The sequence below is a fragment of the Miniopterus natalensis genome, chromosome 4 (assembly GCF_054644295.1).
Source record: "Miniopterus natalensis isolate mMinNat1 chromosome 4, mMinNat1.hap1, whole genome shotgun sequence".
Lineage (NCBI taxonomy): Eukaryota > Metazoa > Chordata > Mammalia > Chiroptera > Miniopteridae > Miniopterus > Miniopterus natalensis.
The window spans coordinates 14,620,787-14,635,683 of record NC_142084.1 but is presented as its reverse complement, the minus strand read 5'-3'; the positions used below and the strand labels follow the sequence as shown (position 1 = coordinate 14,635,683).

The 14,897-nt window shown below is 43.3% G+C and overlaps 1 non-coding gene across 1 annotated transcript; it reads right to left on the bottom strand.

Annotated features, from left to right (window-relative positions):
• Positions 1–10,272: 10,272 nt before the first annotated feature.
• Positions 10,273–10,396, bottom strand: LOC148093189 (small nucleolar RNA SNORA36 family). Its single transcript, XR_015714453.1, has one exon. It is a non-coding gene; the product is annotated as a small nucleolar RNA SNORA36 family (small nucleolar RNA).
• Positions 10,397–14,897: the final 4,501 nt, after the last annotated feature.

Below are 14,897 nucleotides of genomic sequence, written 5' to 3'. Positions count from 1 at the left end.
TCAAGCTGTGCGTTTTTTAGAACTTTAAATTTAATCATTTGGCCAAGGGAAAAAAAAATAATGTGTTGGTCTCTCCTTCTGATCCACACACATCCTCAAATTAAATACCAAAGTTGCACTAAAATAACACCTGGGGTCCGGCTGAAACCCACAAAAACCGAGAGGCCGGGCTGAGGTTTGCCCTCCACCCTCCCACTGTTTTGACTGGGTACCGCCAGGTCCAGGTGCAGAGATAGCAGAGAGCCCGGCCTCGAGGCCCGGAGGACACGCACAGAGACAGCCGCAGGTTAATGTGTAAAGGAAAATTCCGCGTTTGCTGGTGGGAACGGACCTGGAACTGGGGAAGGGCGCGTGGGGGCGTTACATGGGGTTTTTAAAGGGCAAACACTGTACCAAGGGAAATTTCTGGAGGCAGATCATTATGAAGGGCATGCCAGTTGCCTCCTTCCACAGCTCTCCACATATCCTTATCACACAGAGAAGGTGTCCCTTGTACAAACCCATCTTTGTCCTAACTATTGTCTAAGGAGACATACTTATGACACAGAAACCACCAAATTGCATATTATAATCCTCTAATGTTATATATACCCACTCTATGTAAATTTATAATATATTAGTGTAAAAATGTATCAATTACACCTCTAAGGATTAGAAAGCAAAGCCAATCAACTCTAGAATTTTAAAGCATCTATTTGTCCCCACCATTTAGGAGAATGACATGCTGGTGACTAAAGGGCAAGAGGCGGAGAGACCAAGACACTAACGTGGGACCCTCATAAGTGTGAGTAGGTGCTGACTGCACACGTTGGTTTATCAAGCGGCCTTATAGTAGTAATGATCATCATAATTATTAATGTATTCTGGGCTAGAGGTTGACTCATATAATGCTCACCGTAACCCTTTGAAACAGACACTCGTATCACCCTCATTTTTAAAAAATAAAATGAAGCCAAAACTTAGAGATGTTCAGTGGTCCATCCAAGGTCAACAGCTAGTAAGTGGCAGAGATGAGCCTCAAAATGGGTCTCTTGAAACAAAGCCCTAACTTGCCTTTAATCACCAAGAAAAGGTTCCGTGACCTCACCAGTACTGCAGTGTTATGGTAGTGCCCCCCATCCACGGTTTCCCTTTCTGTGGTTTTAATTACCCACGGCCAACTGTGGTCTGAAAATATGAAATGAAAAATTCCAGAAATAAACAGTTCTTAAGTTTTAAATTGTGCAGCGCTCTGAGTAGCCTGATGAAATCTCACACTGTCCTGCTTTGTCCCACCCAGGACATGAATCACCCTTTGTCCAGCAGCCGGTTCAGTTATCAGATGGACTGTGGTGGTATCATAGTGCTTGTGTTCAGCCACCTTATTTTACTTCATAATGGCCCCAAAGCCATTCACCTAGCTCTTATTATAGTATATTGTTATAATCCTTCTATTTTATTTTTAGCTATTGTTGTTAATCTCTTACTGTGCCCAATTTAGATATTACATGTTATCCTAAGCATGTATATATAGGAAAATGTGGTATATAGGGCTTGGTACTACTATCTGTGGTTTCAGCCAAAAATTAAGTTATTTATTTGTGACCCAGATGTTGGTTATTACCACCACCACCAGCCTCCACTTCTCCCCCATGCCAGCCTGGCAGTGGACTCCAGGCATCTCCTTATTTCCAGGAAACCCACATTGCTAGGTGTTAAGGAGCTCTGTGAATGTGACAGAAGGCCAGCTAGCCTTCTGCACTCTCCACACTCGCCATCCACCCATCCACCCACCCATCCACTCATCCATCCACCCATCCACCCATCCATCCTTCCACCATTCATCCACCCACCCATCCACCCATCCACTGGTCCACCCATCCATCCACCCATCCATCCACCCACGACCCATCCACTCATCCATCCATCCATCTACCCACCACCCATCCACCCGTCCACCCACCCATCCACTCATCCATCCACCCATCCATCCACCCACCATCCATCCATCCACCGGTCCATCCATCCATCCATCCATCCATCCATCCATCCATCCATCCATCCCTGGAACAGCCTCATGAACTACGCTATAGAAATTAATTCCACCATGAATGAAGACAACAATTTGGATAATTTGTCCAGGTGATTTTGGAATTAGGATTCGTGTTGGAAGCCTCCATTTGCTTCCTCTGCTCCAGGCATTTTAATGTTTCTGGTACATCTCTTCCAATCTGTAGCCATATGGACCAGTCACACTATCCCCAGTTTCAGTTATAGTTTGAAGTCCTTCCATGGACCCCAAAGAGAATTTTGCATGTATCATATAAACTGTATTTAAAGACGACCCCAAATATCCTCTTTACATATGGTAAAACTCTGTCCAGCTCTTTTCACATAGTACAATACCAGGTAGAAAATTAATTCTATTTCCGTCGATTTCACAGGGAAGACTGCAGAGTTTACCTTGTACAGCACATTGTGTTTCCTTCCCAAACCCTCACTCTTTCTTCCAAACCCTTCTCTTTCAGCCTCTATGTCTCTGTCCACCTCTGTTTTCTCTCTCTCTCATTCTGTCTCTCTACTCAGCCTTTTTCCCACCCAGCCTCACAATCTCCCTCTCACTCCACTTGCTTCTGGCCCTTCTGATAAAGCAATTTAGTTCTTCTAAACATGGATCTCTTCAACCATCGCCTCTCCGTTAGCATATAACACTTAAAAGATACCCCTTCCTTAAAATACAACTAAGAGATCATCAATATTTTTTGTTTTATCGACTTTTTTCCAAGCACTTACTATGTTATGTCATTAATTTGTTGCAGGGGGGTAGTAATTATATACTAGTGTTGACATTTAACTGTACAAATAGCCACTTGTATCATCAGTCTTTAGTGGCAGAATTGTTTCTTGTCGTCCCTGGGTTTTCTCAAATGGAAGTCCCCCGTGGCCCTGGTTGTGTGTGTTAAGATCGGCCTCCTTTTTAGACCCAACATCCGTGGAGAGTCTCCATTAAGACGTTTTCTAAGTGTTGGGGATGGATTTGGCTCTATCTGTTTGCATTCTTGCTTCCATCCTGTTGGGGTGAAGGGGAACAGATGCACAGGAAGGCTGACTGAGGTTGGAGGCACCACCTCTGGCCAAGGATTATACTAATGCTCCCATTCCTGGACTTGGTCACTGTGGGACTCTCTCCAGCCTAACAACCTCTGCCGGAGGCCAGCAGGCATCCCCTCCTTCCTGATTACGGTGCAGCCTGTGGTTATGCAAGGCTGAGACTCTGCTCTCTGCCTCTCCCCTCAGTAGGAGGGTTAGTAATGGGGTGGTTGTACTGACTTCAGATTGCTCCCATCACCGCTTAGTGCAGATCCATACCTGGAAACCTGATCAGGACATATTGACTCCTGAAAGTAAGCTTTGAGTCAATGTGAAATTGATAGACTGTAGAAGGAGCATTTATGAATCAGCTGAAACTTAAAAAAAAAAAAAAAGAAATCCCTTTTGTTGCTGAAGGAAACCCTAGAGACACGAAAAGCCCTTATTTTTATTTTTTTGCTTCATTATAATTTACCGATATTTTAAGCAGTGGTTGGTCCACAGTTCCTTGCCAATCCAGTATTTGTTTGAGGGTAGGCATAAAGGAAGTCTATGACGTGATAAAACTATTAGGCAGCAGTCTCAGCAGGCCCTCGGGGATTTACACAAATTGCTCTAATAAATGAATCCATTAACTACGTGAAATCAGGCATTAAGCATAATGGAAATTTATAAGCTCTGCTTCTTGTCGTTATTATGTTTTTGTTGGCTTCAGGGGTGGGGGTTATCTGTGTGCGTGTGTGTGTGTGTGTGTTGGAAGATGGAAAAGATCAAGTGGACTTCATGCCATCGTTGTGTGCTAAGCCCAGCTCTTTGAAATTTGGGGCACTGGTGAGACTTAGGGAAAACCTGAAGATTTTCTTGACTTGTTAGTGACACCAAAGTGAAGAGAACACCAAGCCTTTTGGAACACCTGTGTTAAGGCTGACCTATTTTGCCAGTGGTAGCTTCTGAGGAGAATGCAAGCTCTGACACATGGTCAGGATGTTAAGTATATACCCTGGCCCAGGAAGACAACAGTCACTTTTCAATGTGGTGCACTAAGCAACTCTGTACAGCTCCTTCTCTGCACCAATTGGCTCTGGGAACCTGGGCGAGTCATTTACAGCTTCCGAGATATGTCCTCTAACAATCTCCACCCTGCCTGCCTCACAGTCATCTGAAGGGTTAAGTGGGCTCACTATTCATGACAGCGCTTGGAAAGAATAGAAATGTTACCTCACCTGTAGGAGATATGAGTAACTGGTTATGTTGAACTAGGCAAGGCCTGAGGTGGTCTAGGTCAGCTGTGATTGAATGCTTAACTTAAAGTAATTTTTCAATTGGTATGAAAATAGAATTTTTTATTCCCTCTCATATTTGGTGGAAATTAGCTAAGCGCCCCCCCCCCCCCCATCATGTAAGCCACCAAGATAGCAGAGAAATGGAGGAGGCAAAGGTAGAACATGGTTATGTATAGAAGAATCCAGGCCACCATTTCAGGCTCAGTTCTCAGCTTATACACAGTTACTGACGTGACATTTGGGAAGCCTGCTCTATGTATGAGACATCTGTGCTCAGTTTGACCCTGCTGATTAAGCTAGAAGGAAAGACTCACAGTTCTAAGAATCAAGGGAAGGCAATTGCTGTTGTTTATTTATTTATTTATTTTGCTTTTGACCCCTGTCACTGCCAATGTAACACAGAATACCCATGAAAAGAGATATTTTGCAATGTGTAAAAAGCCACCCAAGGTAGATGCATAAGCATCTGTTAAGGCGGTAATTGGATATGTGTCCTCAAACACAGCATATGTAAAACAGGCTTCACCTTTGGTTCCAAATATGCTTTAAGTCCTTGCTCCCTGTCTCTATGAATGGCATCACCTCAAAGCTTAACTGTTCCTTATAGATATTAATTAACCTAGATCTTGTTAAGTCAGAATGCTTGTTAAATGTTAGGGGTAACTACTAAAAGAAAAGAAATAGAATGCATTGGATTCCAACCAGCAACTGGTAGGGATAAAGGAAATAAAACAAAATAAATAAAACTACTCATTCAAAAGAATCCAGAAAAGGAGAAAAAAATAGAAAATAAAAAAATTGCTCAAAATTAGGTGGTAGAAATAAATCCAAATATATTTATAATCACAATAAATGTAAATGGACTAATTTTACTAGCTACTGGATTTTTAAAAAAATTCATCCACACTCTCATTACAAGAGACACATTTAAAACACAAGGACACAGAAAAGTTGAAAGCAAAAGGGTGAAAAATGGATACCAAATGTTAACACAAAAGTTGATATGGCTAAACTAATATCATATAAAGTAGGTCTAAGGCAAAAAGAATGATCGAGGATAAAAGGGATCACTGCATAGTGATAAGTGGAACAATCAACAGAAAGGTATAAAAAGTCTAAGCTCAATAATGACAACGCCTCAAAACATATAAAACAAAAACCGACAAATGCCTAAGGAGAAGTTGACAAATCCACAATGATAGTGGGATATTTTAATACATTTCTGTCATAAATAATAGAGCAAACAGACAAAAAAATATTAAGGATATAGAAGATTGAAATACACAACAAGTTTAATTGAATGATCATGGGACAAATTTGCACCCAACAATGAATGAATACCATTCTTCTCAAGGACACCAGGAGCATTTATAAAAATCAATCATGTATCAGATTGTAAGGCAAGGCTCAACACAAATAGAAGAATCCATTTTGTTCAGACTATTCTTTGGGTTGAGTAGAAATCCCTCCCATCCCTCCCACTGGAGACAAAAACCTTTCAATTGTACCTTTTCAATGTCTCCTGAAATCATCTTCTTCATTCCCACTGTGGCTGCTTTAGTTTGGATGCAACACCCTCTCTCACCTGGGCTGCTGAGATAGGTAGCAGTGGTCCTCTTCTTAAGCACGGCTCCTTTTAATTCCCTTTGACTCTGCTGCTAGTGACCTATCTCACACATGAATCTGACCATCACTCTCCTGCTAAAGATCTCTGACTGTGTCAGGGGGTTCCCTGCTGCCATCAGGATAAATATAACCCAGGCTCTGTCATGACGTATGAGGCTTTCATCATCCCCTTGTCTTTTCTCTTACTGACCTGTTTTTCTTGCCTTACTCCAGCAGCATTTTTTCTCTCGCCCTTCCTCCACCCTTCAACCTTGGCCTGGCTAAGTCATACTCACCCTTCAAAAATTTATCTCAGATATTTCTCTTCCAGAAAGCCTGTCTGGACACCCCCACACACACACTCGCCCCGCCCCCCACCCTAACTAACCTCCCTACTCTTCCTCCACACCACACATACCACTTTAGATTAGTTGATTCCCTAATGCTTCCATAGCCGCGCTGTATTTACTCTTGTACAGCACTGGGTGTGATTGCCAGGCATAGTCCCTGTTTAAACCCTTCAGGGGTTTCCCATTGCTCTGGGGGAATGACTGAGGTCCCAACATGGCCTTCAGGGCTCTGTGAGAGCCAGTCCTGGCTTCCCTGGCTTCCTCCCCACCACCTCATCTCCCACCACACTCTTTCTCCAAACTAGCCTTTCATTTCATTGAAACCACTGTGTTTCCCTGCTCCAACCTTCATCCATGCTGTTCCCACTTTCTAGAGCACTGTTCCTCTTCGCCTTCTCCCTGTCCCACTCGCCTGTTAACTCCTGCTTTTTCTTCAAGTCTTAGTTCAATTGCCGAATCCTCGAGGAAGCCATTCCTGACTTTCCTTAACTGGGTCAGGTTCCTCCAGTTCTCATAGGACCCTTTTACATTTCCTCAGAGCTCTTATTTCAGTTTTTAATTGCACATTCATTCTTTTGATTATTTAATTAATGTCTCTCTTCATGACAGGGCTGTCAGCTCTGTGATAGTATAAATCAATGTCTTGCTAACCATGGTATTCCAGCATCTGGCAAAGTGCCTGGCACCTAATATGTACTTGATGAATATTTGTTGAATGAGTGAATGAATATAATTTAACTATGTTTACTTGACTGCCTCCTTCATTCATCTCTAAGGCCCTGGGCTACGCCTTTTTTTTCTAGACCCAGCACTTAGCAAATGCCTGCACATAATCAGTGTCCTGTGGGTGCTCGTTGATTGAATACCAGGCCAGTTCCTTCTTAGGATCCTCTAGTGGAAATTTGTTATCAGGAGACTTAATCCTCAGGTATTAACAGAGAAACCAAGCCAAAAGCCTAAATGTGTTTTAGTTGGGTTAAAATTAGGCTAGAATATCCTACCCTTGGTTAAAAGCAGGCCCCAACCTGGATTCCATCTTGTAGAAGATACTTCCCTACTTCTTCAAAGGAAGTATTATGGAAATGAAGACTCTAAAGGAAGGTATCAGACCCTTTGGTGTCAAGTCTAGCCTTCTTATCTGACCAAGAGAAAGTCTGTATTTGGTCTGGTTTTGTTATTTCTGCCAGGGAATGTCAGGTTGGCAGGGACCCACTTTATACCTTCTGGTGAGGGAAAATTTACAGAAAGGGAGACAGTGTGTTCTTCTTTCTCTTTTTCCTCTACTCCACCCTCTGTGATCTGTATCAGGTCTGAGGCCTGAGGTAGGGATGTAGCCATGCTGAAGGGCCTGGAATAGCATCTCAGCATGCTACACCCCAGCCAGTCTGTTCCACAAGCTGAAATCTCACCTTCTAAAGTTGGCAGTAAACTCTGGGTGTGGCCATGGGATGGCCTTGACAGTGGCATGCAGGAGATGGCTCCTACAAGCTTGTAAAAGCCAATTATTAAGTATTCAGGAATTTTGCAAGCCGGTTGTTAAACCATTGTAGCTTGAGATCAGCCCTGGTGAGATTATTTACACCATAGAAATTGGCAAATACTATATAGCAGGGATTTTTTTCTCTCTATTTCTATCCTTTCTTTTCCTTTCCTCCTTCCCCTTCCTCCCTTCTTTCTTTTCTCTGATAGCTGGTTTACCTACATACTACTAAACTTGGGCTCGAGTCCTGGCCAGACACTTGCTAGCAAATTACTCAGTCTTACAGAGTCTCAGTTTCCTCATCTGCAGAACAGGGATTCATAACAGCAGCTACTGCACAGAGTTGCTTTAAGTGGTAAGTGATAATACATAAAAAGTGCTGAGCCCAGCCCTTGAAAACTTGTAAGCATTCAATAGATGTTAGTGTGGTTATCATCCTCCATGTACCATATTGCTTAGGTTTTGTCAGTCTGTACTATTGATTTTTGATTGAACAGACTTGATTTTAAACATTGAGCACTATTTTGGCAAAATTTAAAAAATATCATTTTCTATATATAGGTTAGAAATTTTCATTTTCACTCATGTGTAATGATGTTCTCTTCTCATTTGGTTGGGTGCTGACTATGACATACTAGTGACCAGTTCTAAGTATATTTCATTGGTTTTTGCGTGTTACTATCCAGGAGGAACTAGGGGTTCAATAGTCTTTCTCGCCTGCTCTTTAATTTTGGGTCATTCTAATTCTAAAGAATTCCCAAACAAGTGGGAATAAACTGTCCCCTGGCTTCTAGAATTAAATATTATTTGAGGGAGATCAACATGTTATACCCTAGAATGCCAATAACTTCTACTCAATACCTGCCATGGGTAGAATCCTGAGATATCCTGGAATTTAAAAAAGAAAAGAAAGAAAAGGAAGTCCTGAAATCCCTAATCCACAATTATAAAATGAAAAAGGCTCTGAACACTAGAAGTTCTTTTGTAACTCAAACTGTGGCCAAACCCAACCCAAACTGTCCTGCGGCTAAAATCTTGATTCATTCCACTCTGTGTTAATATTTATATAATCCAGTGCAGAATTAGTAACGTGTTTGATTATAGGGTACTGTCCCAGACCACACTGGAGTTGTTCCATTATATACAATATATGTACCATACTGCCTTTCTAAAACCCCCAAAATTCTGATTCTAAAATATATCAAGCCTCAAGCCTTTTCAGATAAGGGATTCTGGATCTGTAGCAGAAATTAGAGTATCTGCCTTTAAGTAGTTGACACTCTGGCCATATGAGACTCATCAAGCCGTGCTTCAGAAAAGAGGGGCACAAAAGCCTGGACCAAGTGTAGCCAGCAGGAAGTGGTAGTGGTTATAATCCAGCTCTATCACCCAGCAGCTCAATCCCAGTCTTAGCTCTCACACTCCTTAATAAAGACTAGAAAATCTGAGCAGACACCCTCCCCCCGCAAGGATCTCCTCCAATATCCTTTACTTCATCCCCTGGATCTGTAATTCTGTGCAGTCTGGCTTTCCCCCCATCGAGCATTATTCAATTGGAGGTCAGAAATTCTTTTAAGTGCTTAAGAAAAAACAGCCTCCACTCGGAGAAAAAATGGTGCACTCCCTGGTGCAGTGCTCTGCTCTGTTCTGTCTGAACTTTAATGCTACACCCCAGTCCAGAGCCTCCTGCAGGCTCTCAGTCATCCTGGAGACCTGCACACATCTTAAACGGAAATATCCTTCCTGCAGACTGATGCTTTAAAGCCCGGGGGCTTCGAGCCAAATGCAAAGTGATTCTGCAGAGGCCCTAGCAGTGCTCACCCCTTCCTCCAACCTTCCTTTTTTAAAAAAAATGTTTTTAATTGATTTCAAAGAGAGGAAGGGAGAGGGAGGGAGAGAGAGAAACATCAATGATAAGAGAGTCATTGATCGGCTGCCTCCTGCAGGCTCTCTACTGGGGATCGAGCCCAAGCTTGTGCCCTGGCTGGGAATAGAACTGTGACCTTCTGGTTCATAGGTCGACGCTCAACCACTGAGCCACCCCGGCCAGGCCCAACCTTCTCTTACTGATGTGGCTCCAAAAATCTTTTGAATCTGTTGTACAAGTTACAATCTCTAGAACCAGCCCAGCAAGTACATTTCTTTCTCGGAGTCTGCAGCCCTTCCAGCTCATAGAAAGATGGTCAGTTTGCTGGTCTTTTTTTTCCCCCTTATCTCTTGACCCAGAAAATTTGGCTTCTCCAAATTCAGTGTTTTGAAGTATATTTTTGTTATCTCTTTGGAAATGCCAAGAGCCAATAGCCTGCTTTGGACATACCATAAATAATAAAATATGCCCATAAATAATGAAATAATAACCTTTTCTTGAACATTTACTATGTACCGGGTATAGTCCTAAGTGTCTCATACATTATTTTAGTTAATCCTCAAAGAAATTCTGTTAGGTAGGTATTGCTGCTTTTTTTTTTTTTTTCCTTTCTTTCTGTTTTTTAGGCCAGGAGGTAAATGACTAGAGTAAAAATTTCTATTTGGTCCCCTGCCCTAGCTGGTTCAATGTCCCAAAGTTTAACGAACAGAACAGAGAAGTTGCCCTGAACTGAACTCAGGGCATTTGCTTTTTCACCTCACATTCTGCAGCTCAGGACGAGACGCGTGGAGAACTTAAATAATTTCTCTAAGGTCACACAGCTGAATGAATGCTAGAGCCGAGATGTGAAGGGAGGGTTTTCTGCCTCCAGAGTCCATGATTTTAATTGCCAAGAAATGTGGGAAAGAAGAAAAAGCCCATTGGACTGAGTAACCCTTAGCTTCTCTGCTGTTTTTGCCCCACCGGCCTCATGATTCAAGTTGACAGTGTCCTAAAGGAGATACTTGTCATTGAAAGGAGCCTTTGCACGTTCCTACCTTGACACTCAACTGTCCTGTTTCACAGCAGTACAGTGACCCCCTGATTGTCCCTCTGCTGCTTCCCCCAAATGACCCAGCATCACGCGAGTCCATCTTGACCTTTGTCACAGTAGAGTGACTTGCCATCGCTTATAAAAGGGCTGGGTTCAGGCCAGGGAGTGCATGGTCCTAGGTTGGAAGCACCATGAAAAAGGCAAGTTCTCATAACCCGAGAGTCATAGGCCTGGGTTTTGGCTTCTGCTGTTTCATTAACTATGTGTGGGACCAGGCAAGTCATTGGATGTTTCTGATCCTCAGCTGCCTCAGCTGTAAAATGAAGCTGTTCAGAGTTCCGATCTGGTCACGGTGCCACGAGGAGAGGCGAGTCAGGCCTGGGAAGGCCCTTGTGTTCAGTGAGTGTCTGGGAAACAGAAGGTGCTGTTGTTGATATTTTTGTGTGTCGATTATTTACATTTTGATAGCAATTGGGCTTTTACGAAGTATTTTATGTGAGTAAACAGGCATCTCCGGTGCCTGTTGCGTCGACACCACGTTAAGTTCTTTGTTTATAATCATTTTGTATTTGCTAATCCTTTTATTATCTGGATAGATGCACTCTTTCCCTTTTGCTCCAGCCGAGAGAACTGTCCCACAGAGACTGAGCAAATCTGTGGTCTAGCCAAGAGTAAAATCCTCAGTCCCCAGACATCAATTTATTGTGTCACCCTCTGTAGGGCAGCCTCATTTCCAAGGGCCCCAGGCTCACTCAAAACATTAAAAAATAAAAAGAACGAAACTCACATTTCTGCCAGACAGATGATAGCCAGGCGTCTCTGGAAGAATGGTTAGCAGTCCCGAAGGTGCTGGGATACGAAGGAGGAATGTAAACTCTGCGGAGCTCATTTCACATGTCAGAGTCTATTCTGGTTCTTGAAAGTGGGCCCCAGAGGCCCCGGCTATGCCCCAGGAGCCACATTCCTGCAGAGGCATTAGGCAGCAGGCAGGGATCCGGCGGGGAGCAGGGCCCAGGATCCGCAGGGGGACCCAGTGAGAGTCACAGCCAAAGGGCAGGAAGAGTCAGCTGCCCCAGAGCCAGCCTTCCAGTGACTAGTTTTTGCAGAGTCTACATTAGGATAGTATAAACCTTGTTTCCTCTCACATTTTTTCTTTTTAAGGACTTTGGCTAATTTTAGAGCTTCGTTTTACTTGCCAACTCTCTCTGATCTCACATGAAAAGTCCAAAAGGGGCCATTCTCCCGTTCGCAGTGCTTGCCCTGTTTCGGCACCTCTCATGGCTCGCGTGCTCCCGTGACCACATCACTGGCATTCTGCACGCAGGTCCGCACACGGCCCAGCTCTTGGCAGGAAGCAGGTGTGTTTTATGGGAAGGAGATGGAGCAAGAGAGCATGACTGGTGTTTGATAAGGGATGGAAGGGGTTGGAAGTGAGTTGAAATCTTGTATCCAAGAAGCTAAACTAAGAAATAAATCTTCCTTGGGTATCTGGCATCTCCAGGAAGGCACACATTGCAGACGAGTTGACATTTATCAGACAAATCACAAGGGTAGGTAGGTACCGATAACCAGGACAGTACACTCATCTGTCAAACGTCGCCTCTCACGGGAGTTCCCTTTAGTTTTGGCAGGTAGCTCAAGGCATGGTTTCAACTCCTCATGATTTTCCTTCTTGTTTATTTCTTTTTTCTAACTGACCTTTCAAAGCCATTTGTATCCCCCACCGTCCACTACTCCTCTCTCATGTTTTACAGATCAAAGCACCACTATATTGGGTGGGGTGGTTTGAAAAATGGAGAATTTCTACGTTATTGGCCTTGGAAAGCAGATTAGGCAATAAAAGTAAGGAGAAATGTCAGAGTGACTTCTCCTAACTTCTCTGGGCTGCCATCCTTTTGCACATAATTCCTCTCAACTTTTAAAGATCCTACATTCCTTGGCTCCTCCTTGGTGGTGTCTGGTTCAAGGGGCTGCTCTGGAATTAGATAAATCTAGACATTTAGATGGGTCCACAGGGTGGGGCAGACAGAAGGCAGAACATTTCCCAATGTTTTCATGATGTTGTATTTTTGAATTCTTGATGTAAATGACTTTTCTATAGGTCTGTTCATATAAAAATAAACTAATAGGTGTTGCTTTTCAAAATTGCCATCCATAGGAGTTGTAGAATTTCACATTCTGTAGGGAGTTTAATTGATCTGATTTTCAAAAACGTTTAGCATAGCATTTTCAGCAGCGTGACTATTATGGGCTTCCCTGAGTCTAATTATGTTGGACCCACCATATTTAGGGTAGTTCTCATCACTTCCCTGTCCTCTATCTCAGACCCAAATTGTTTCTTGTGTAACATTGATGATAATTGATGATTTCATTTATGTCTTTGTTTACTTGTTACTGTCTGTCTCATTCCAATACACCACACACCCACACACACAGAGACAGGACTGTAAGCCTCATGAGGACCCAGGTGAGGTTTGTCTTGCTCACATTACATGTCAGCACCTAGATCTGAGCCTGACACATAGCAATTGCTCAATAAATATTTGGGAATGAATGAATTCAAGAAGTCTGTTTTCAAAAAAGCTGTTGGGTGGTTTTTTTTTTTAAAAAACTAACTTACCAAAAATAATCCCTATGGGAAAGGTGCTATTTAAGGTTAGTTTCCATTCTCTGCAGATCCTTTTAAGTTCAGCGAATAGTGTTTGTCTAAGAATAGTGTTTACCAGGGAAGGGGGTTGGAATCACTGGTTACCCATATAGTGCAGAAGGAATAGTGTGAGGCCTGCCAGTTTTGTCTCTCATGTACCCTTCTCTTGATCCATCCTTTCTTTCCTTCTATATTTACTAAATGCTAATCGAGTATGTGCCAGGCATAGTAAAACAGGGGTCATAGTGTACCTACCTCACAGGATTGCTGTGAGGATCAAATGAGATCATTGTAGTTAACAGTTCTTGGCAAAGTACCTGACATATTAAGAGCCTGATAAATGCTAGCCATTAACAATTTTACCAGAAATATTATTGAGCAACTATCATGCACCTTCTGTTTCAGACTCTCCAGAACAAGCAGAAAAGATAGCATCTAACCCAGCAGGGGGGCTTGTGATGATCTATGTCGTCAGCCTTTTTTCCATAATATGTTTCCTAGCAGAGGGCTACATGGCCGCTTCTTTGTTTTATAGGTGGGGAGGGTCACTAGCCAGGACAAGAGTAAGGAAAGGACCAGAATATCAACATTTTGGATAAAGATACAATCAGTATTATTGATTTTTTTCCCCCTTTTGCCCTTAGGCTCCTTATATGGCTTGGCCCAGCACTGTTACTGACCCTGTCTTTAAATAAGAAAAATATTTTTTTGCTATTTTGTTCGTCATGGATTTTTTTTTTGCATAAAAAATATTTTAAAAAAATTTTGCAGTGAAATATTATTTATCTTGATTTCTGAGTAAATTTTGCACCTGAAGCAAGGGCCTCCCTCGTCTCACCCTAGTCCCGGCCCTTTTAACTAGTCTAAGTTTCTCTAAGCTCTCAAAACTGAGCCCCTCGACCCTAGTCGCGGGTTATCAAGGTTACATACTCACTGTCCACTGTCGGTGCCAGTGCAGCCCACCCTCAGCTCCTGCCTGAGCTTCCAAAATAGCCCCTCTTTTGTTCTTGGGCCCCTCGGATCATTTCTATACACAAAGCCGGAGGGATTCTTTTTAAAAACCTACACGAGATTGGTCACTCCCTTTTTTAAAACCTCCGGTGGCTTTCCATTTGTATAAACGCTTACCGTGGCCTACAGGACCCCGGTGTGGTGCGTCGCTGCCTCCTGCCACTCCCTCCCTTTGCCCACTGCGTCCCAGCCACGCCGCCTCCTCTCGGATCCGTGGCCCAGTGTGGTCTCCACATGGCCGCCTTCAGATAGACTGTTCGCTGTCCAGCAGTGCTTTTCCCACCACGCTCCCCTGGCTGGCTCCTGCCCACCTCTCAGATGGCCCTGGGGCAGCGCCTCCTCAGGGCTCTACCTTGACCTCCTGATCGAAGTCCTGTCCCCACTCTTCCTTCATTATTCTGTTTTGTTCCCTCCTGTTCTCTCCCTTCCCAACACATCCCATCATTTGCACTGAAATATCCGTCCATGGGTTTGCTTGTTTCATGCCTGTCTCCCTCACTGGGCTGTAAGCTCCTGGGGGGCTGAGTTAATTGCCCTCTTCTCCCCGGTCCC